General features: G+C 42.8%; 5 non-coding genes across 5 annotated transcripts; 2 read left to right on the forward strand and 3 right to left on the reverse strand.

Moving 5' to 3' along the window:
• Nucleotides 1-3701: 3701 nt before the first annotated feature.
• trnas-aga (transfer RNA serine (anticodon AGA)) lies at nucleotides 3702-3783 on the reverse strand. The gene has a single exon. It is a non-coding gene; the product is annotated as a tRNA-Ser (tRNA).
• A 118-nt stretch (nucleotides 3784-3901) lies between these two features.
• On the forward strand, nucleotides 3902-3974 carry trnam-cau (transfer RNA methionine (anticodon CAU)). Its single transcript has one exon. It is a non-coding gene; the product is annotated as a tRNA-Met (tRNA).
• Nucleotides 3975-15366: 11392 nt separating this feature from the next.
• Nucleotides 15367-15439, reverse strand: trnak-cuu (transfer RNA lysine (anticodon CUU)). Its single transcript has one exon. It is a non-coding gene; the product is annotated as a tRNA-Lys (tRNA).
• A 135-nt stretch (nucleotides 15440-15574) lies between these two features.
• Nucleotides 15575-15648, forward strand: trnan-guu (transfer RNA asparagine (anticodon GUU)). The gene has a single exon. It is a non-coding gene; the product is annotated as a tRNA-Asn (tRNA).
• Nucleotides 15649-15820: 172 nt separating this feature from the next.
• Nucleotides 15821-15894, reverse strand: trnai-aau (transfer RNA isoleucine (anticodon AAU)). Its single transcript has one exon. It is a non-coding gene; the product is annotated as a tRNA-Ile (tRNA).
• Nucleotides 15895-22410: the final 6516 nt, after the last annotated feature.

Raw genomic sequence — 22410 nt, forward strand, 5'->3', positions numbered from 1 at the left:
ACCCCTGCCTTCTCCTATCCTGTCCCACTCCGCTCCGCTCTCCCTCCGCCTTCTCGTGTCCCTCTCCACTCCACTCCTCTCCACTCCACTCCACTCCAGTTCTCCTCGCTTTACACTCCATTGTCTTCTCCTATCCAGCCCCTCTCCCCCCCACTCTACTTTCACTCATGCCCCCTCCCTCCCTCAGCATGGCTCTGATGGACAGGTGTAAACATGCTCCTAAAGCACCTCCTCTGACAGCTGTGGCTGTGTGTGTGTGTGTGTGTGCGACCGATATTTGTTTGATTGTGTGTCTGAGTGTGCATGTGCTTGCCTGTTTGCAGCATATACTCAAAACCAGTGCTTGTTTCTGCACTACCATTCTGTATTCATAGAAAGACATAGAAACACATGTAGTCTCAGGGGCATCGACACAAACTCCTCTGCAGAGACATCTATATTAGTTTCTGGAGACAGTGGGAGTGGTCATTGTACTGTACATTTCCTGGTGTCCTGGGCTGTCCTAGACTGTCCCAAGGCACTAGGCACTGTGGTCCTGTGACATGAGAACACTCTTTACTGTCCCCCGACACCCTCACACTGTCCCAGGAGACCTACTTGCTGTCCCAAGGCACCAGTATATTGTCCTGGGACACCCAGCTTCTATCTCGGGACAGAAGCTGGGTGCCCCATGACAGTAATTTTATGTCTGCAAACGTGGTGTCCTGGGACACCTATCCTGTTCAGGGACACCAGTCCAGTACACTGTCCCAGTGACACCAAGCTGCTATACGGGGACACCAGGGCGCTGTCCCGCCAAGGGCTGTTCCAGTTCCGACAGCACTGCAGAGCACTATTGGTTCCCTAAAGGTTGGTTACCCCCTCACACATGGATAATCAATGGGTGGCTCTGATAAAATAGAACTGTACTGTCATTGACAGCCAACATCCGCGGACATTGGCACCGGTATGCAGGGTCGTATTCAAATCTGTGGAATCGGACTTTGGCAGAGCAGTGCTCCGCACTTTGTCAGAACCAGTGTGCGGAGGCCCTTAGACCTGTGACAGCTTGAAATTACCACTACCACTTAGGGCTGCACGATTATGGAAAAAATCATAATCACGATTATTTTGATCAAAATTGCGATTTCGATTATAATCACGATTACACCCCCCCCCCATTCCAGAGTAGCCTATAAAAAAAATAAAGCCAAATTTACAAAAAAATCTGTTTCTTAAAAGTTCAGTACAGTTATGTAGTGAATATGATAAAATATGCCATAGGCCTCTACAGTGGCGAGATCTTATAGGCTCCTTAACAGGCCAACTGAGTGGCATCACACTGTATTTTCCCAAATCACTTGCAAAAACACAAGTAGGGCCTATTTCAGGAAGTGGGGGTAATCAATGTGTTTGATTTGTAATATGACATTGGCAGGGCAGGGTGAGTGAAGACCAGAACATGTGTGTACCTAGGCCATACCAAGAAGCTGTGGTCTGCATGATGGCATGTCTACACTCACAAAGCATGGCAGCATAACCAACTTGATAAGCTGAACGTGTGTGCTGTCTATTGTATGATTCCCAGCTAATTTCAATTCTGGACTGGAGGTAGTGCACTAGGAGAGTTAGAAGGAGGTTATCTCTGTGTTTTAACTAGGAAAAGAGAGAGTGAGTTGAGAAATCAAAGGGCTGTGCTGTGCTGAAGAGCTGTCACTTTTGAATTTAATAATATGCATATGCTCTGGTCTGTAAAGTAATACTTCATGACTTGGCATGAAAACATAACCATTTAAATAAAACATAGCTTCATGATGTGTATTATTGCCTAGGGTTCTGTTAGGTTCTGCAAATTTGGACTGCAGTGCATTTGTCAAGCTAGCAAGCTAACACATTTGAGAATGTAGGAAGCAGAAGCAACTATGGCAGCTACAAATTGTGTTGAATTTCACTCATTGTAATTTAACTCACTGCACCAGTGTAACTTTACATTACTTGTCCACCAAAACAGCTATGATATCTACACGCAGGTTGGTGTTATAATAACACCAACCTGCGTGTAGATATTTGAGTAGTGAGTAACAGCCACTCTAATTGTTGTAGACAACATTACTTAGCTTATTTCGTTTGTGTTAGCATGCTAACTAGCGATTTTTTTAGACCAGAATTAAAGCTATTTCTCTTGGTTTTCCATAATCACAAACAGTTGCTGGTCAAAGCACATAGTTTCAAAACACCTCCAGAGACTCCAGCATCATGCAATGGCTGGTTTAATGTTTGAATTCCTCATATATATCCACCATTAGGATGAAACAACTCCCCTCCACTGCCCAGCAGTGAGTGCACTGACACGGAGATTTCCGTCTCCGACTCCCAGCCAGCCTGCCAAAATGCTGCCGCCCGCCCCCTCTCAGTATTGTCTGCTTATTGGTTCACAGACTTATCCTCCACCCAGAGACAGTTGTCAACAATATTACTATTGGCTGAAATGTCTTTGTGCTGAGATCGTGCGAGTAGTGCACAAGTCTGCAGGTGCGCGCACCTTAGATGGAACACTGAATTTCCTCACATAAAATCGCGATTTTCATGTTTTATGATCGTGGCGGCCAAAATCGCGATTTTGATTAAAATTCGATTAATTGTGCAGCCCTACTACCAATGCTATTGTGCATCAGAGAAAAATCGTTCCAGGCAGCAGTTTCTCCAGACCTGTGTGCTTTCCTCTGCCCTCCAGGTTACTGTCTAGGGACCAGCAGTACCCATTCCAGGACACCCAGTTGCTGTCCCAAAACACCCAGGTGCTGCCCCAGAACACTACACCAAGACACCGTCCTGGGACACTAGCACAATGTTCAACACAAGTTGCTGTTCCAGACAGCTAACTGCTGTCCCTGGACACGTGGCCCTACCTCTACTCTTGGCTCTGCTATGTTTGAGCTCTGGTGCACCAGATCTGGGCTGGTGCTGACTTGGAACAAACAACTCTGGATCACAACAACGGCAGATCACATTACGGATCAGCGGACCTCAATCAGATTACCTCCAACTACCAGCTCAGTCTACAGTGTAGAGGGTGATGTGGTGTGTGTGAGTGTGTGTGCACGTGCACACATCCACTACTGTCAACCTGTGTGTGTGTGTACACACCTACTCTCATCAGACTATATTCTCAAAACACTGTCAATGCTCCAAAGCCCCTTCTGGTCTGTGCACTTTTTGCATTAAAAGTGATTGGCTTCTACATTGTATCTATCGATAACTGGGATAAGCCCATAATAAGGATCAATGAGCAACAGCCATGGCCCTGTCCCAGTGTCCCTGTGACCATGAGCATATGAGACTGTTTATGCTTATTTGCCTTTGTTGCTAGGTGTGTCACGGACTGTGTGAAAGTTCATACTAGGCTTAACAGAGCTTCTGTAAAATTCTCTCTCTCTCTCTCTCTCTCTCTCTCTCTCTCTCTCTCTCTCTCTCTCTCTCTCTCTCTCTCTCTCTCTCTCTCTCTCTCTCTCTCTCTCTCTCTCTCTCTCTCTCTCTCTCTCTCAGACAGACAGAATAAACACAGGGCCCATTGAGTCACATAATTGCCTTGGCTTGTTGCTCTACTGCAAAGTCTTAAAGTGCATTAGCATCTAAATGAGTTACAACTAGAGCAATAGTTCAACTCAACTGACCTCACCACACTCCACATAAACTTAGGCATTTACGGAGCAATAGAGATGCGTAGTCGGCAGGATTCGAACCTGCGCGGGGAGACCCCAATGGATTTCTAGTCCATCGCCTTAACCACTCGGCCACGACTACATGCTACTCAGCACTGACACCATGTGGCCAGAGTGTGTGAGACTCAGCTGCAGATGAAATTTGACACCACGTGGCCGCCACGCATAAAATAGAATTTACAGAGCACAGAAGCCAGCCAGCCTCGTTGGCGCAGTAGGCAGCGCGTCAGTCTCATAATCTGAAGGTCGTGAGTTCGAGCCTCACACGGGGCACAGAGTTTTTTTTTGTCACACAGGAGTGAACACATCCAAGGTAGAGAATATAATGCTTTAGTAAACTATTTCCAGATTGTATGCTTCCCATTCACAAATGTTATCTTTCTCATAAGTATTTACCACTACCATCAATCCCTACTTATTCACCATAATTTGGAAATTTACACTGTTCATTCGTGAATTGGTAGTTTCTCCATGTCTGCCAATTTGAAAGACGAGTTTAAGACATCTTTGGATTTACATTTTTTAAAAGAATACATTTTTAAAATCAGACTTCTGTCAGACAACTGTTTGCAGGAAGGTATATTACACACAGCTGTACAACAGTACACATCACAAATAAGTGGCAATATCCCAGGCCAATAAATCCAGAACTGATCCTTCTGAGGTTGCAATACCTCCCATAATCATTGAAGATATCTGAGTCATATTAGCATTAAGATCAATTTAATGTTTACAAATGGTATAATAATGGTATAAACTATGGTTAACTTATATGCAAAAGGTTTCATTAAAATAATTTCATAGATTGTGTACACATAATGAGGAACATATTTTGACACAAAAAACTATGTATATGGATGAAGATGTTAATTAAGAATATTCAAATTAAGAATATGTCTAATGTCACCTATTGTGTATATGTAGGACACTATAGTCCAAAGAAGTCATGTTTATTGGATCCCTTGCTTAGCTACACTGATTGAATCTATTGCTGAAACTTCTGTGATTATGAATGTGTCTGTAGCTGTTGGAAATGTAAAGGTGGCACCCTTCAATCCTTGCAAGTATAACCTCATATGATTAATGGGACAACTTTATATTCTTCTCATATGAAACAATGAATAAGGTTAGCTTGCAGTAAAACTTAAAAGGTGGGGGTGCAGGTTAAATTATAATGGATTTCTACCACTTTCTTGTTAGTAATATACATTTTAACTATTTTCCATAATATTTGTTTGTGTTGGGTACCAGAAAACACAATATTATATGAAAAAGTTATTTTTCTCCCATAAAGGAGTGCATGATGTCACCGTGGGGGCGTTTTGAACTGGAGACCCAAGATTCTATAGGCCTATCAGAGCAAGAGCCATTTAGACAGATGGCAGCAAGAGACAAGCCTGTATGAGGACTACTGTAGCATCTCAAATCGGTATTGATACATCCATAACAATAGATAGATATATAGATATACAAATAAACAGATCATGTGATAGACTGTGATGCTCCTGCTATACTCCATTAAGATTTTAGTTGCATGGGGATAGACTATCCTACAAGAAAAGCGTTCATGCTGGCTAAAAAACACATCTGCAACTGGTAGGCCCAAGTTTAAGGTGCGCAATAAAAACACAACTGTCAAAACATCTTCATTTAAGACAAGCACCATGACAGCATCGTAATGAAAATAATTATAAAAAAAGCAAGCGACATTGGTCAATGGTGCACGGTATGACTTGCGTATTGGTGCAAATAGTCACCTTATGTGTACCTCTTCATAGTATTTATTCAGACATTACATAACACTGTTGATTGATTGGGAAAAAAAACACAAACACCCACTCAGTCAGTAGTGGTTTAGGCAAAGCAAGCCTTCAAGTGAGCGCCCATTGTTAAGCTGCCATTTCCACACACACAGGCTGCGCAAAGGGAAAGCAGGTGATGAGTGCTGAGCAGCGACTCCGCGGGCTACTCGAGTAGTAGGCAATGAAATAAGTCACGCTGTAATTTTATTTTAAAAAATAGTTTGAAGCTCCATATCGTCCCTGAAGCACATGACAGTGGCTTAATACAAAATTTTGTTCAGGTCATTTTGACCCGTTTTCAAGTTTAATTGTAAAAAAAACCCACAATTTCCTTTATTGTCCTGGAATGAGGCTTCATCTCCTCAGTCACAATCATTTCAACACAAAAAAATATGTTTGATCATTTCAGTACATTTTAAAGGTCTAAAAAAAAAAAAAGTTACATCTGTGGTGTTCGGGTCAAAATTGACCCGGCATAGGTTTTTGGTTGTTGTATGCATGTATATGTATAAAAATTAGTCTGCAAGAATTTTCATAGTCGACTGATCGTTTCATTTAATTTAATGCTTTTTTACTTACTTTTCTAATGCTTTATTACTTCATTGAAACCTAAAATTGCCCAGCACGTATGAATTGGAAGTTGTATTTCGGAGTAAATAAGCTACTAAGGCTTATCATGATTTAAAGCTCATTGTGAACTCAGGGACCTAATTTTCAAACTTTCTTTGTTTTTTCCCCCAAATTCCTTGAAGATTAAAGTGCCAGAGTACTTGAAAAATTAATCGTTTGACTAATCGACTATTCGAAAAAAAATAGTTGATAGATTAATCGGGAGAAAAATAATCGTTTAGGACAGCCCTAGTCACACTTAGAACAGGCAGGTGCAGGCGGCTGTAGGTGCGTACTGGGGGTTGTCTTATATTCAGGACTGTCTTATATTCGGGCCAATACGGTATTTCGGTCTGTTTACTACCGTTAATATCTGCCCCGGTGCCATACTAACACCGAATTTCGGTACCCAACCCTAGGTAAGCGTACCTATAGCCCATGTACCCTTTAAGCCAGGGGTGCTCAGACTTTTTCAACATGTGAGCTACTTATTGAAGTGGTGTGTGAAAATGATCTACCTACCGGGGGTTGGGGGGTTTCTCCCCCGAGAAAATTCGAAAATAGAGCTGTTAGAAATGTAATTTTAACACAATATGAGAATGTATTTGCATGAATATACATCAATAATGAAAGGTGAATCAGAGGTGAATAACAACCTCATACAGACCTTATTTAGGCCTACTGATTACGCCTGTTTTTGATCACAAAGGGAGACCACACTGTAGCATCAAGTTTGTGATAAAAAATGAAGACTGTTATTTATGTGCCCTCTTGGTTTTTCTTTCATGAGGAAAAAGGCAATCTGGGCTACAATTCTTCCTGGACAGATTCCCCTTTTCACTTTAATATGAGTGCAGAGCAATTTTCTCCCTCCCTGAAGTGTTATTTCATGTGTGCATGCTTGATGTCACCTATTTGAAGTGATGTTGGTTTGGGATTTTATGGAGGACTTTTTAACACCGCTGTGATAAGTAGACAGAACAGCGGTTTGTGGGCGTTTGGCGTTTTCACGTGGACATTGTCTTCGTGGACGTTACAGACATCCTAAGTTCCAAAAACTAAACAAGGAGACATCTACTGAATGAACTGAAAAGCGCGGTCTCTGTCAAGCGGCCGCGCTGAACAGACCCTTTCAAAAGACGCGCGGTTAAAAAGACACACAGCATTCACTCTCCCCTCTGCGTGCAATGAAATCTAAAGTAGACAACTCCACGCTCAATGCGGGAGTTGCCATCTTGCCTGCACTTCTCAGAGCATTGTCAAAAAAACCAGACAGTGTTTCCCACAGAATTTTTGGAAACTATGGGGGCAGCAGGGATTTTTTTTTTGAATTTCACGCGGGCCAATGGGCGGGGGGATTCATGCGGTGTAAATGCGAAATGGCAAAACAATGGGTAAAGTATGACATTGGCGCATCGAGAAACTATAGGCCTACATTTCAGCCATTCATGTTTTGAGAAATTACATAATAATTCACCCATGACATAGGTATGTATAGAGGTAGGCCTACATTGCAGGGCTTGACATTAACTTTTTAGTGGCTAGTAGTTTTCCCGAGTCACTAGCCATCCAGCTATTGTACTAGCCACAAATTAGATTTTTTTTTTTAATCATGACGCTGTACATCTAACCTCAGAAGATGAGGTGCTTAAAGAAGGAAGATGAGTGCATGGTTTTCCACATGGAAATAAAACAAACAAATACAAACTGAGTACCTGAGCTTTTTCTTGACCTTTAAGTCAAACAATTGATATACAAAGTGAAAAGTTATAACGCCGCATTATGTAATAACGGTGCAATATGTAATAATGTAACAAATTATTACATAATGCGGTGACAATTGCCGCATTGTGTAATAATTTACGCATTTCGTAATACATTTCTTGAACGCATTTCGTAATAACTTTTTTCTCATCTTGTAATAAATTATTACAAAATGCGAAATTTATTACGAAATGCGGCCGCAACTTTTTTTTTTTGATGGAAATGTAATAACATGGTGCATTATGTAATAAACTATATGGATATGTGCACAACACACACACATAGTCTCAGTGACATGGTAGTCACTGCCCTCTCTCTCTCTCATTCTTCTCAGTTCTCAAACTGCTCGAGAGTCGCGAATGATGCGGTTAAAACCGTTAAGAAATCATTTCACAACGTGTTGCGTGCAAAGAGGCCAGCGAATGTCTCGCACTTTCTGCTTCATTACACCAATTTACAGCGACATTAAATATGGAGAGAGAGAGAGAGAGAGAGAGAGAGAGAGAGAGAGAGAGAGAGAGAGAGCGCGCGAGAGAGAGAGAGCGCGAGAGCGCGCACACGGAGACAAACCTGGCCCATATTGATCTTAAGCCCCATCTTGGCTCTTTGGAAATATTCTTACCATTACAAAGGCTATTTTAATATTTTCCCCCAAACAACATGAATCAAACCCCAGGAAAAGACCAACCATTATAAGTGACTCGTGGGGAGCTGTCCATGCTGGTGGTGCTTAATTTTTCCCGATATTTGCCCGTGGAGTAGCCTAGTGAGTCTTTCATGTCTGCCTACATGACCTTGCGCGCCAGGGTCTGACCATGGTGCTTTTTGCTTTTTAGCACCTGAGAAAAATGCCACTCTTGTTAAAAATTACATAGGTATGCTTACGTCCTATTCAATTCAATTTCAATCCACTGTTCAGTAGGCCTATTAGGCTGCAATCAAATTCAATAGCCTATGCTCATCCACATGCACGCGAAAAACAATAACCCAAGTGGCGGGACTAATTCGATTATATTCCTTCCAAAAATGTCCGAACGTCACAAAAATCAGTTATTTGCATTGTCCGTAATTATACCAAACAAAAAGGTATCAATAGAAGAAATCAAGTCTTCAGTTTCGATAATCCACGTTACAAATCCTCAACAACAGCAAGCCATTCCTTCTCTGCTATGAGGCAGGCAACGGAACAAGTGCAGACAGTAGGCTATATGACCACGTTGATGCTGCACGGCTTGAAAGGATTCTGTCTAAATTAAATATCTTGGATAGCCTATATAGACCTAGGCCTAACTAGATTTGTTGCAATACAGATTCATTTTCTATAGCCAGAAGCGTTCCGTTGGACTGACGAAACCGAACACGATCAAGTTTGCAACTTCTTTCCCTCATGCGCTGTCCGTCAGCACCACCTGTCATTGGACGTCCGATTAGCTTTCATTACGTGCTGAGGGAAAAACTCTCGCCATTAGGCCTATGTGCTGTTGCACTGTTGTGAGGGATATCACCAAATAATTTAGATAAAAGTCAGAACATTATTTTGGCAATGAAAGGCACACAGGTGGCTAGAAGCTCAAGCAGTCTTCAGTCTGTTCCTTTAAGTTTGTTGGGTGCTCTTGGATATCGGGTATCAGTTCATGTAGAGAGAAGAGTTCACCCAGGCACTCCAAAATAAGGTGTCCAAACGGGAAGTTACATTAAAAAGCCTTAAATGGTACTGGGCTGGGGTTACATTAAAAAGCCGACATGTTTCGACCTCACCAGGTCTTCATCAGGGCTACGTTCACCATTGAAAAGAAAGGCCTCCCTTAAATAGTGACATCACCACATGTGACCCATTACGCACTACACACATTTGCGCACACCAGAGAAAACAAAGATTAAAAAATAGCCTGGGGTAATAAGTGATGCCACAGAAAAAAATGACCAGAAGTACAAATAAGCATCACAAAAAAACAAGTAAAATCAATATCCTCATTTAGACCAGGATAGCGCATGGCATCCAGTTGGTGTATCCAAAAAGTCTTCCTCTGATTAAGTCTTTTTAGCCTGTCCCCACCCCTCGGAAGAGGTTTGATATGTTCGACGCCCTGTATGCGCAGCAGAGAATCATTTTTACCATGGTATTCATTGAAATGTTTCGCCATGGGATAGTCAAAATTGCCCACTCTGATAGCATATTTATGTTCTGCTAGCCTATCTCGCATGCGCCTTTTTGTGCGTCCGATATAAAAGAACCCTTCAGCGCAAGGACAAGTTAGGCGGTATATGACAAATGTTGAATTGCAATTAATGAAATCTCTCTGTCCGTATTCTCTCGTGGTTTTAGTATCCACAAAAGATTTGGCTTGTGAAACATTTGGGCAGTGAGGGCACTTCATACATCTATAGGTGCCAATGGGTTTACGCAGCCAGGTTTCTCTCTTTTTCACCTGTAGGTGAGAGCGCATTAATTTATCTCCTAGGCTGGGTGCACTCTTTAAAGACACCATGGGTGGTTCTGGGAACACGTGCATCACTTTCAATAATGGACCAATTGTTCTTAATAATTTGCCTGATCCGCGTCGCTTGTGTAGCCTACTATATGTCGTAACAAAAAAGGACGGGACTGCTGGTGGCGATGATGTTTCTTGTTGGTCAATAACGTGTTGCGTTGTAGGGAGCGCGCTTCACTGTATGCGTTTTGGATGGCTTCAGGGTGATAGGTTCTATCACTGAATCTTTTCTCCATCAGCTCGGCCTGCTCGTGAAAATCATTTTCGAAATCACAGATACGCCTTAATCTTTCACTTAATCTTTTGTGGATACTAAAACCACGAGAGAATACGGACAGAGAGATTTCATTAATTGCAATTCAACATTTGTCATATACCGCCTAACTTGTCCTTGCGCTGAAGGGTTCTTTTATATCGGACGCACAAAAAGGCGCATGCGAGATAGGCTAGCAGAACATAAATATGCTATCAGAGTGGGCAATTTTGACTATCCCATGGCGAAACATTTCAATGAATACCATGGTAAAAATGATTCTCTGCTGCGCATACAGGGCGTCGAACATATCAAACCTCTTCCGAGGGGTGGGGACAGGCTAAAAAGACTTAATCAGAGGGAGACTATTTGGATACACCAACTGGATGCCATGCGCTATCCTGGTCTAAATGAGGATATTGATTTTACTTGTTTTTTTGTGATGCTTATTTGTACTTCTGGTCATTTTTTTCTGTGGCATCACTTATTACCCCAGGCTATTTTTTAATCTTTGTTTTCTCTGGTGTGCGCAAATGTGTGTAGTGCGTAATGGGTCACATGTGGTGATGTCACTATTTAAGGGAGGCCTTTCTTTTCAATGGTGAACGTAGCCCTGATGAAGACCTGGTGAGGTCGAAACATGTCGGCTTTTTAATGTAACCCCAGCCCAGTACCATTTAAGGCTTTTTAATGTAACTTCCCGTTTGGACACCTTATTTTGGAGTGCCTGGGTGAACTCTTCTCTCTACATGAACTGATACCCGATATCCAAGAGCACCCAACAAACTTAAAGGAACAGACTGAAGACTGCTTGAGCTTCTAGCCACCTGTGTGCCTTTCATTGCCAAAATAATGTTCTGACTTTTATCTAAATTATTTGGTGATATCCCTCACAACAGTGCAACAGCACATAGGCCTAATGGCGAGAGTTTTTCCCTCAGCACGTAATGAAAGCTAATCGGACGTCCAATGACAGGTGGTGCTGACGGACAGCGCATGAGGGAAAGAAGTTGCAAACTTGATCGTGTTCGGTTTCGTCAGTCCAACGGAACGCTTCTGGCTATAGAAAATGAATCTGTATTGCAACAAATCTAGTTAGGCCTAGGTCTATATAGGCTATCCAAGATATTTAATTTAGACAGAATCCTTTCAAGCCGTGCAGCATCAACGTGGTCATATAGCCTACTGTCTGCACTTGTTCCGTTGCCTGCCTCATAGCAGAGAAGGAATGGCTTGCTGTTGTTGAGGATTTGTAACGTGGATTATCGAAACTGAAGACTTGATTTCTTCTATTGATACCTTTTTGTTTGGTATAATTACGGACAATGCAAATAACTGATTTTTGTGACGTTCGGACATTTTTGGAAGGAATATAATCGAATTAGTCCCGCCACTTGGGTTATTGTTTTTCGCGTGCATGTGGATGAGCATAGGCTATTGAATTTGATTGCAGCCTAATAGGCCTACTGAACAGTGGATTGAAATTGAATTGAATAGGACGTAAGCATACCTATGTAATTTTTAACAAGAGTGGCATTTTTCTCAGGTGCTAAAAAGCAAAAAGCACCATGGTCAGACCCTGGCGCGCAAGGTCATGTAGGCAGACATGAAAGACTCACTAGGCTACTCCACGGGCAAATATCGGGAAAAATTAAGCACCACCAGCATGGACAGCTCCCCACGAGTCACTTATAATGGTTGGTCTTTTCCTGGGGTTTGATTCATGTTGTTTGGGGGAAAATATTAAAATAGCCTTTGTAATGGTAAGAATATTTCCAAAGAGCCAAGATGGGGCTTAAGATCAATATGGGCCAGGTTTGTCTCCGTGTGCGCTCTCTCTCTCTCTCTCTCTCTCTCTCTCTCTCTCTCTCTCTCTCTCTCTCTCTCTCTCTCTCTCTCTCTCTCTCTCTCTCTCTCTCTCTCTCTCTCTCTCTCTCTCTCTCTCTCTCTCTCTCTCTCCATATTTAATGTCGCTGTAAATTGGTGTAATGAAGCAGAAAGTGCGAGACATTCGCTGGCCTCTTTGCACGCAACACGTTGTGAAATGATTTCTTAACGGTTTTAACCGCATCATTCGCGACTCTCGAGCAGTTTGAGAACTGAGAAGAATGAGAGAGAGAGAGGGCAGTGACTACCATGTCACTGAGACTATGTGTGTGTGTTGTGCCTAGTGAATCCAAGTGCAGAAAATACATATCCATATAGTTTATTACATAATGCACCATGTTATTACATTTCCATCAAAAAAAAAAAGTTGCGGCCGCATTTCGTAATAAATTTCGCATTTTGTAATAATTTATTACAAGATGAGAAAAAAGTTATTACGAAATGCGTTCAAGAAATTTATTACGAAATGCGTAAATTATTACACAATGCGGCAATTGTCACCGCATTATGTAATAATTTGTTACATTATTACATATCGCACCGTTATTACATAATGCGGCGTTACAAAAGTGCAGAATATACGGTATTTTGATATGTCATACCATAGGATAAGCTACCTGCCAAATTGGCTAGACACTGAAAGTGTTACCAGCCACAGCCAAGTTTTACCAGCATTTGGCCGGTTGCCAGGTGCCAGTGTCAAGCCCTGCTACATTGTCATTTATATAAAACATGCAGTACAGTGAATCATTTCTGTTTGCAACACACTTTTCATTCGTCCCTCATGCAGGGGGCTATCCAATTTTTTTTTTTAAGAAATAGGAGCACAGATAAGAATTTAGGAACACTGTGAAATTGTTAACGCAAAGACAAAAATGGTCTAAGAGAGTAGGCTATCTTTTCCCCAACACACATAGGCGTACACATTCTACATGAGGGGTGCTGGTCACAGGGTCAGTTTTTCAAAATTCCTCCCATAAAAGGGTAAAAGGGCTGAACAACATATTACACATTTATGTCTATACACATTCATTACACATTAATTTCTATATGCAGCCCGATGTCTCCTCTGCTGTGTCAATGAACTGTAAAACAAAGCCTGAGGAGAGTGTCAGTAATCTCATCCCAACTGTCCCTTCTCTCAAGGTTTTTTATTGCTCCCAAACCCGAGTTAACTACAACAACTTGACTAGGCTTTTGATCCCTTGAATTTTGGCTGCTAAAAGACAGTAGTTGGTAGGAATCCAATCTGTGCATGAAAAGCCTAATTGATTTCTAAAGCCACAGACATGCTGTGTGGCATGAATGGTTGCTGTGTTGACATAAAATACGCGTGAAAAGGCATTTGTGACTGAAAAGTGCATACTGTACATGTGTCCTGCAGCAAGCATGTCACCGGCATAACCAATTACCTTAACCCATTGATGCATGAGGCACCTGCAAAAAAAGGTGCTGAAGGCTTGAGCCCTTTTTAAGAAAAGCTGCCCTCAGCCTATACAAACCTAAATGAGCCTGAATGTTGCATAATGCAGCTCCAGGCGCCAGGGCCAATGTTGCGCAACGCAACATCAGGCATCAATGGGTTAACCAAGGGCAAAACCCGCTTAGGCTGTTTGCACAAATTGCAAATATGACCAAGCAGTTGTCCCGTCTGTCCCTTGACCGTCTTGAATGCAGCCTTTCCCCCCAAACCAAACCCATGAGGTTGACCACGGACACTCCCCTAGGGTGGCGCCGGAGGGGTTTCTTTGCAGCTGCTGCATTTCAGAGCTCACAGCTGGCCCTGTGAAGTAGCCTCATGTTTTCATGAGGTCACCAAGAAGAAACTTTGATTGTAGATGCATTACCAATGTCTCTAAACAAGGTCTATATGTAAACTCCCTCTCACATTCATAATTTTCCAACAAACTGAACTGCGCTCATCCAGCACAAGCTGTCTGGCTCTGCCATCCAATCGCTCTAGGTACTCCCAGTCAAGACTGTTCTCCGTTGTGGTACCCAAGTGGTGAAACGGTCTCCCAGAGGCAGCAAGACTAAGCACGTCTCTTGCAGCCTTCAAGAAACAACTAAAGACCTTCCTCTTTCGAGAGTATCTACTAGACTAATGCTTGAGCTGGCTTTGCCCCAGGGCAGACTCCTGACATGATGTCTAGTTTAGTTTAGTTTGCGTGTGTGTGTTTGTGTGTGTGTGTGTGTGTACTCGTTATTTACTCTTTATGAAAAAAAAAAACCAAAAACAAAAAACCTAACCCCTCTTTGCAACTGCACTTGTTGTTCTGTATATCTCCTGTGCACTTTCTATTTGCTTGTGATGTTGGCTTGTTTATGTCCTCTTTTTGAAAGTCGCTTTGGTTATAAAGCGTCTGCCAAATGTAATGTAATGTAATGTAATGTTCTCTCTCCGTCTCTCACTCACAAAACTTTCTCTTTCTTTCTCTCTCTCTTTCTTTCTTTCTCTCACTGTGGGATTTTTAGCTACAGAAGAAAACCATGCGCACTTTGGTGGCCTAAAAGATGTCTCAACTTTGTAAATAAAAATACATGTTAATGTGTTTATGAAACATCCGAAGGGTTGTGAATTTACTACAATCCCTGGTCGGTTTACTACTGCTTGCAGTTAGCAAAAACAATCAGAGTCCGTCATGGAACCCAACCACCGATGGGCTCCTCAACTCAACATGTTGAAAATGACCTGAAGCAGACCGATGCGTACCTCCGTCCTCCAACACCCTCTAACACACCAAGACACACCAGGTCAATTCTTACAGAGTGTCTTTAACACCTCCTGAGGCCCAATTCTGATGAAGAGGGGCGGAAAGGGGGTAAAGAGAGGAACATTTCCTGTGGGAAAAACTTCACGCCCAACGTGGGGCTCGAACCCACGACCCTGAGATTAAGAGTCTCATGCTCTACCGACTGAGCTAGCCGGGCAACTGTGCAGCTGTCAGACCCGCCCAGCGACAGGGGCCCCGAGATGCAAGGCCCTATTACAGTTGTCTGACTGCCGGCGGCAATGGACACTCCCATTCACTAGCTTTTGAAGGACAAGAAAAAATGCCACAAGCAGTCTCTGTGGCGCAATCGGTTAGCGCGTTCGGCTGTTAACCGAAAGGTTGGTGGTTCGAGCCCACCCAGGGACGATGACCTTTTCTGTGGCAGTGGACATGACAAACTTGTGACCAATCAGTGGTAGTGGCCCATTTCACTAATTAGAAAAGCAAGAGTCCCCAGGTCAGGTTTCAGCACAGGTGTCAGAGTCGGCTATGTATATCCGTCTGACACGATGGGAGGAGGAGTGCCAAACATAGAAATTGGCCAGTACGGGGATCGAACCCGCGACCTTGGCGTTATTAGCACCACGCTCTAACCAACTGAGCTAACCGGCCATGCTGCCAAGCTTTGTGCACTGCTGTCCTGTGCAACTTGGCAGGGGTCCACGGGTCTGAACCCACCTCCCTCTCTGCATGACGAAACATGAAGTCCAAAGTGAAGGGTTTTTTTGCTTTTTATTGCACTGTGTCTAATAGAATTTTTAAAGGTGCACTGTGTAAGATTGGCCAGAGTAGGTATTGCAGCTATCCTGCTCATTGAAAGTTTGATCTTTTTATGAATATTTACCAAGTAAATGTATATAAACTAAGTAAAAACTATAATTTACTAGAATAACCAAAGTAGGGGTGTCACGATTACTGGTGTACTGTGAAACTGTGGTAAAAAGTGATGACAATAAACCGCTTGAATTAAACAATTACCACTTGAATTTAAAAAAAATATACCATACCGTACCGGATAACCGTACTGTACACCGTAACACCGTGAGCCTTACCGACCTTTCATCCAAGGCTACTAATTTTGCCACAGAGGCACTCTTTGTAGCCTAACCTAACACCTATTGTCAATGCTGGAATCAGAGTGAACTGCTGAACTAATTCATTTCTACAATGAAAAGTACAAACTGTGACCATTTCCTCCTCATAAGTTCAAAATGAGAAGTAATTCATGTATTGTGCCTTTAAACATGAGATTTTGATATGGTTTTACCTTCATTTTTAAATATAATGAGCACTCCTAGAACTTTATTGGAACTATTTCAGTGTGTGTAGGACTATCAATGCTTTCTAAACATATTCAACACAACTTTTCAGGAATTACCGCGATAATACCGAAAACCATGATAATAGAATAACCATGAGGTGATATTTTCATACCGTGACAGCCCTAAACCAAAGTATAGTGAGTTTTGCAGCTAAAAATGGCCATTTCTGGAAATTCAAAATGGCGGACCATGGAGAAGATTCTCCTTTTCATGTATGAAAAGAGCAATTTTCCCAGTCATAATGCATACTTACAATTTGATGTTGATGGTAAGTAGTCAAGAAAAAGGTAACATAAATGAATGGCCAGCATAAATTCTGGAAAGAAAAAGCAAAAAATATTACACAGTGCACCTAAGTAAAATTCCTACAAACTCCCTCTTTCTCTGTACCATCCAAATCATCTTCGAGAATCACATACGACACAAGTACACTACTGGGACTTAGAAACAACAACTGCACAAAGGATATCTCCGGAGTTAACTTCGCCATGGATCGAGAAACTCTTCTCGGTCTTGGAATAATGTCCCGAGACAACGGAACCTCCGAGGCAGCGGGCTCCCCCTCCCCCACCAGCCGAAACTGGAAGCTGCTGAGGCAGCGGTTGAGTCTGAGAATACGCCAGAGGAGAAGGCGAGGTCGCCGCGACGGCATCACACACCGATTGAAAACAAACCCTCACAAAACAGCACAACCATCTATTCTTCTTTCAAACGTCCGGTCATTGGAAAACAAAATGGACTATCTCAAGCTGGATTTAACCACAAAGAAACGTGAGAGAATGCAACGGCATCATCCTAACCGAGATGTGACTTCACAACAACGTTCCGGACAGCGCCATTAAACTGGATGGATTTACAACATTCCGCGCGGACAGAAACCACGTCAACACTGGTAAATCTCGAGGAGGTGGTATGTGCATTTATATCAACAACAACAACGGGTATACAAACGCTGCAGTTATTTCAAGTCACTGCTCAGAGAACATTGAGTTTTTAACCTTTAACAGCCGTCCATTCTACCTGCCACGCAGTGTTTCCCACAGAAATTTTGGAAACTATGGGGGCAGCAGGGATTTTTTTTCCGGGGGGGGGGGGGGTGTGTCTTCTCAGCCTTTGGGAGGGGGGGGGGGGGGGTTGTATTCACGCAGCGTAAATGCAAAACGGCAAAACAATGATTACAGTATGACATTGGCGCATGGAGACACTATAGGCCTGGGCCTACATTTCAGCCATTTAAATTTTGAGAAATAAGGCTACATAAGATTTTACCCATGACATGTATAATAGCAGTGCATCGTCATTGTCAAAAAATGCAGTACAGTGTATAATTTCTGTTTACAACACAGTTTCATTCGTCCCTCATGCAGGGGTCGATGTAATGAAAACAATAATAAAACAAAATAGGAGCAGAGATAAGAATTTAGGAGCACTGTGAAATTGTTAACGCATAGACAAAAAGGGTCTTAGAGGGTAGGCTATGCCTTTTCCCCCACACACATAGGCGTACACATTCTACATGAGGGGTGCTGGTCACAGGGCCAGTTTTTCCAAATTCCTCCCATTAAAAGGGCTGAACAACATATTACACATTTATGTCTATATTCACATTCATTACACATTCATTTCTATGCAGCCCGATGTCTCCTCTGCTGTGTCAATGAAGGCCTGTCACCTAACTGTAAAACAAAGCCTAGGGAGTGTTAGTAAACTCATCCCAACTGTCCCTTCTCTGAAGGTTTTTTTATATTGCTCCCAAACCCAATTTAACTACAACAACTTGACTAGGCGTTTGATCCCTGTCTTTCAAGCACTTGTGGTTTTCTCTATAGAAAAGTTAACAAAAACGGAAATCGTTTAAAAAAAAAAAGTTTAATAAAAACAAAAAACTTTTTTTTTTTTTTTTAACATTTTCGGAAACTATGGCGGCCAAATTTAAACTATGGCGGGCCGCCATAGTTTCCTCAATGTATGGGAAACACTGCAGCCACGTGAATTCAATACAGTCAACATCACAGCTGTTTACATCCCCCCAGCGCCAACACAAAGGAGGCTATCTCCATTCTGTACAAGTCTGTGAGTACACTACAAAACACACCAGGGCGCGGTCTGCATAATCGCTGGCGATATTAAATCAGGCCAAAATGAAAACAGTAGTGTCACACTACCACAAGTGTGTCAACTTTGCAACAAGGGGAGAGAACACACTTGACCAGGTCTACACCAACATCACAGGCCTTCAGAGCTGCTCCCCACCCCCACCTAGATTCATCGGACCATCTCTCTGTTATGCTAATCTCAGCCTACAGACCTCTGTTGACGAGAAGCAAGCCAACTGTGAAACAGATCAGGGCCTGGCATGAGGGCTCCACAGCAACTCTACAGGACTGTTTTGAACACACAGATTGGTCTGTTTTCAGGGAGGCTGCCACCACCAACCAGGACATCAACCTCACTGAATATACGGACTCTGTAACTGGATACATAACAAAATGCATGGAAGATGTAACCGTCACCAGGGACATTACCAAGGACATTACAAAGAGAGCTAACGAAAAACCCTGGTTCACCAGGGAGGTATGTGAGCTCCTGAGGGCACGCAATGTTGCTTTCAAATCTGGGGACAAGGAGGCCCTCAAGTCTGCCTGGGCCAACTTGCACCGGGGCGTGAGAGCAGTCAAGCGTGCATAGGGACAACAACAAAAAAATCAAGTCACTTCACAGACACAAAGGACCCAAGACGCCTGTGGCAAGGCATCCAGTCACCCCCCCACACACACACACACACGATGTGAGGACAAAATAGACTTCCTCAACTCACTCAACACCTTCTTCAGCCGGTTTGAAGAAAATAACACCCCAAAAATCCACAAAAACCCTGTAAACCCAGACAGCACAACACTTCAACTGGACCCAGTGAGGAAGGCCCTACTCAAGGTGAACCCCAGGAAAGCTGCAAGGCCAGACAACATACCCCAGCGCGTGCTCAGAGACTGTGCAGACTCACTCACTGATGTCCTCACAAGCACCAAGCCAAGCCATACCAGCAAGTTTCAAAGCTACCACCATCGTACCACTACCAAATAGGTAACCAGCATCATCACTGAGCGACTACAGACCCATAGCACTCACTCCCATCATGATGAATTGCTTTGAGAGACTGGTAAAGGCCCATCTAACCCAAGCGCTCCACTGATGAAGTCATATCAACGACTGCTGTGCCAGATTTGAAACGAATCACATCATTTGCAGATGACACAACAGCGGTGGGCCTCATCAAAGACAACGATGACTCGGCATACAGAGAGGAGGTACAGCAACCCATCACCTGGTGGGAGAGGAACAATCTGCTTCTTAACGTAAACAAAAAATAAATTACTGTGCACTTCAGGAAAAAACAACCAACACACATCCCACTCATCAACGGCAGTGCAGTAGAGTCTGTGAAAAGCACAAAGTTCCTGGGAGTGCACATCACAGATGACCGGTCATGAACTACCAACACCAATGTTACCGCCAGGTTTAGTTTTTTTTCTTTCCCCCCCATCAATTCCTGTCTTGTTGGCAGTGTTAATTTCGTCAACCACGACGATGACGAAAATATTTCGTCAACGCCCCATTTTCCCTTGACGATGACGAGACGATGACGCACTAAAAATTGCCTCCAGCAAATAAAAATATGACGAAAATAAAATAATATTTTCGTCAAGGAGACTAAGACGAGACGAAATTTACAAGCCATGGACGAATGGACATTAAAAAATATAATTATTTATAATTAATTTGCAAATTGTAGGCTAATTGTAATATATGCCGAGTTTTGAACTTCATTGATTGCGCTCACCCTGTTGCCTCGCTTGTCTCTGCGGCAGCCAGTGCAAGGCGCGGCTCAGTCAGTAGTTCTGTAGCCTAGTAGTTCAGTGAGTCCATTTAAGTTGAGTTTAGGTCCTAAAACATTCCCATAGAAAGAGGAGAAATAGCCGACGTTGAGGGAAGTGTTCATTTTGAAACATGTTCAACGACCCTCTTGTCCATGACGAAGACATGTGTTTCTGCAGTAATGACAGTCGCGCCAATCCTCCTCTGATACTGTCGTGTTAAACCTCATCGAGCTTCCACTATTCTCCTTTTCACTTAGGCTGCCTTAGCCCGGCGTTCGTTGTCTGTTCTTTTTTTTGTATTGTTTGCTATATTTGTTGTTTAACCATATGAGTAGGCAGTTCGCAAGCAAATCATGAAGGTCGGATTTGTGAATTTATTTAAATCAGTCACCGCGGGAGCGCGCGCCAGCAGGGGGAAAGTTGGCCAGTCTAAACAGAGGCACGGCTACTGTTGTTTTGAAAAGAATCAATGGGTGGGCGATCGCTAAGGAGTTTTAAACTGTTGAGATTTGAAACTTGTTCTCGTCGAGAGCAACGCTAAAAGACCCAAGGAAGTCGACAGCATTTCCATGCGTCTGCAGCGTCTTCCTAAGTTCCAAAAACTCTTTTCAGGGTCATGCTTATCGAGCCTCGAATCCCCCGACAAACAAAACAGCATTAGAGTTTAAATATTTGTATGTGCATGTCCCTTCTATCGTCCAGTCTGCATACCCCTGCCTATTTTTCCTGGGACTTTTACAGGGCATACGAAGTGTGCTCTCGAAATCTATTTAAGCCTATTCCACGCATGCCGCCCGAGTCATTATCTTTTGAAAACAAAAACCGCTAACGTGCATAGTCTAACATCAGCAATATTTTATCTGACTCGTTGTCATCGGGAAGCCACTATCAGGGAGACTTTTCAACTTCATGGAGACTTGGGATGTCTGGTCTTCCCACTGCCGGCAATCTGCAGGCTTTAAGTCACGCGGTCAGGTGAAGAAGAGCATGTAGCTTCCTCCGTGATCAAACTCAAAATCAAATAATATGCAGCAGCTTCTAATGCACGAGAGAGAGAGAGAGAGAGAGAGAGAGAGAGAGAGAGAGAGAGAGAGAGAGAGAGAGAGAGAGAGAGAGAGAGAGAGAGCGCACAGCCTGCACCTGGAAGTGTGTGTGTGTGTGATGCTCTTTTGCTCTATGATGTTGAAATGACTGATTTGGGTTTTGGTGGCAAATGACCAAGTAACAAGGTGAATATTTGCTGCAATAGGCTATATTAGTAATACTTGGTGAAATAACAATAGCCATTGTAGGTTATTTATTTTAGACCACAATATTGACTAAAATGACTAAAATTTGAAATATTGACAAAAATGACTAAAATTTGACTATGACTAAAATTGATTTTCGTCATTTTGACTAAGACTAAGACTAAATTGGGAAGGCAATGACTAAAATATGACTAAGACTAAAATTGATTTTCGTCAATGTGACTAAGACTAAATTAAAAAAAGATGACGAAATTAACACTGCTTGTTGGGGCCCTTAACTTCATGATTGCCTTCAACAGAATCGCAGTGCTGATCAGTGGCGACACCTGTGGATTGGGGCGGAGCGCTGCGTATTTAATCGGAGGGTGGACGACAGTACTCACTCCTCCATCGAGCATACTCGGCTTTGCAGTTCCCCTGTTGTGCCCTGACTACCTGCTACCTTTTGACTTTTTGCTGCTTTTTGAAACTCTTGCCTTTTTTTGATCTCACTGTTTTGAAAAAACTGTTTTTTTTTTTTTTGTATGTAGGAGCTCGGCTCCTCTTTTTGTTCACCCCCCCTAGACTTTATTTAATAAATATCCGTTTTGATACCGTTTTTGAGTTTTCGAGTCCCTTTTAGGTTACGTCTGTGCGCTGGTCAAGAAGGCGCAGACGAGACTCCACTTCCTGAGAAGG

Source organism: Engraulis encrasicolus, chromosome 5 (assembly GCF_034702125.1).
Source record: "Engraulis encrasicolus isolate BLACKSEA-1 chromosome 5, IST_EnEncr_1.0, whole genome shotgun sequence".
Lineage (NCBI taxonomy): Eukaryota > Metazoa > Chordata > Actinopteri > Clupeiformes > Engraulidae > Engraulis > Engraulis encrasicolus.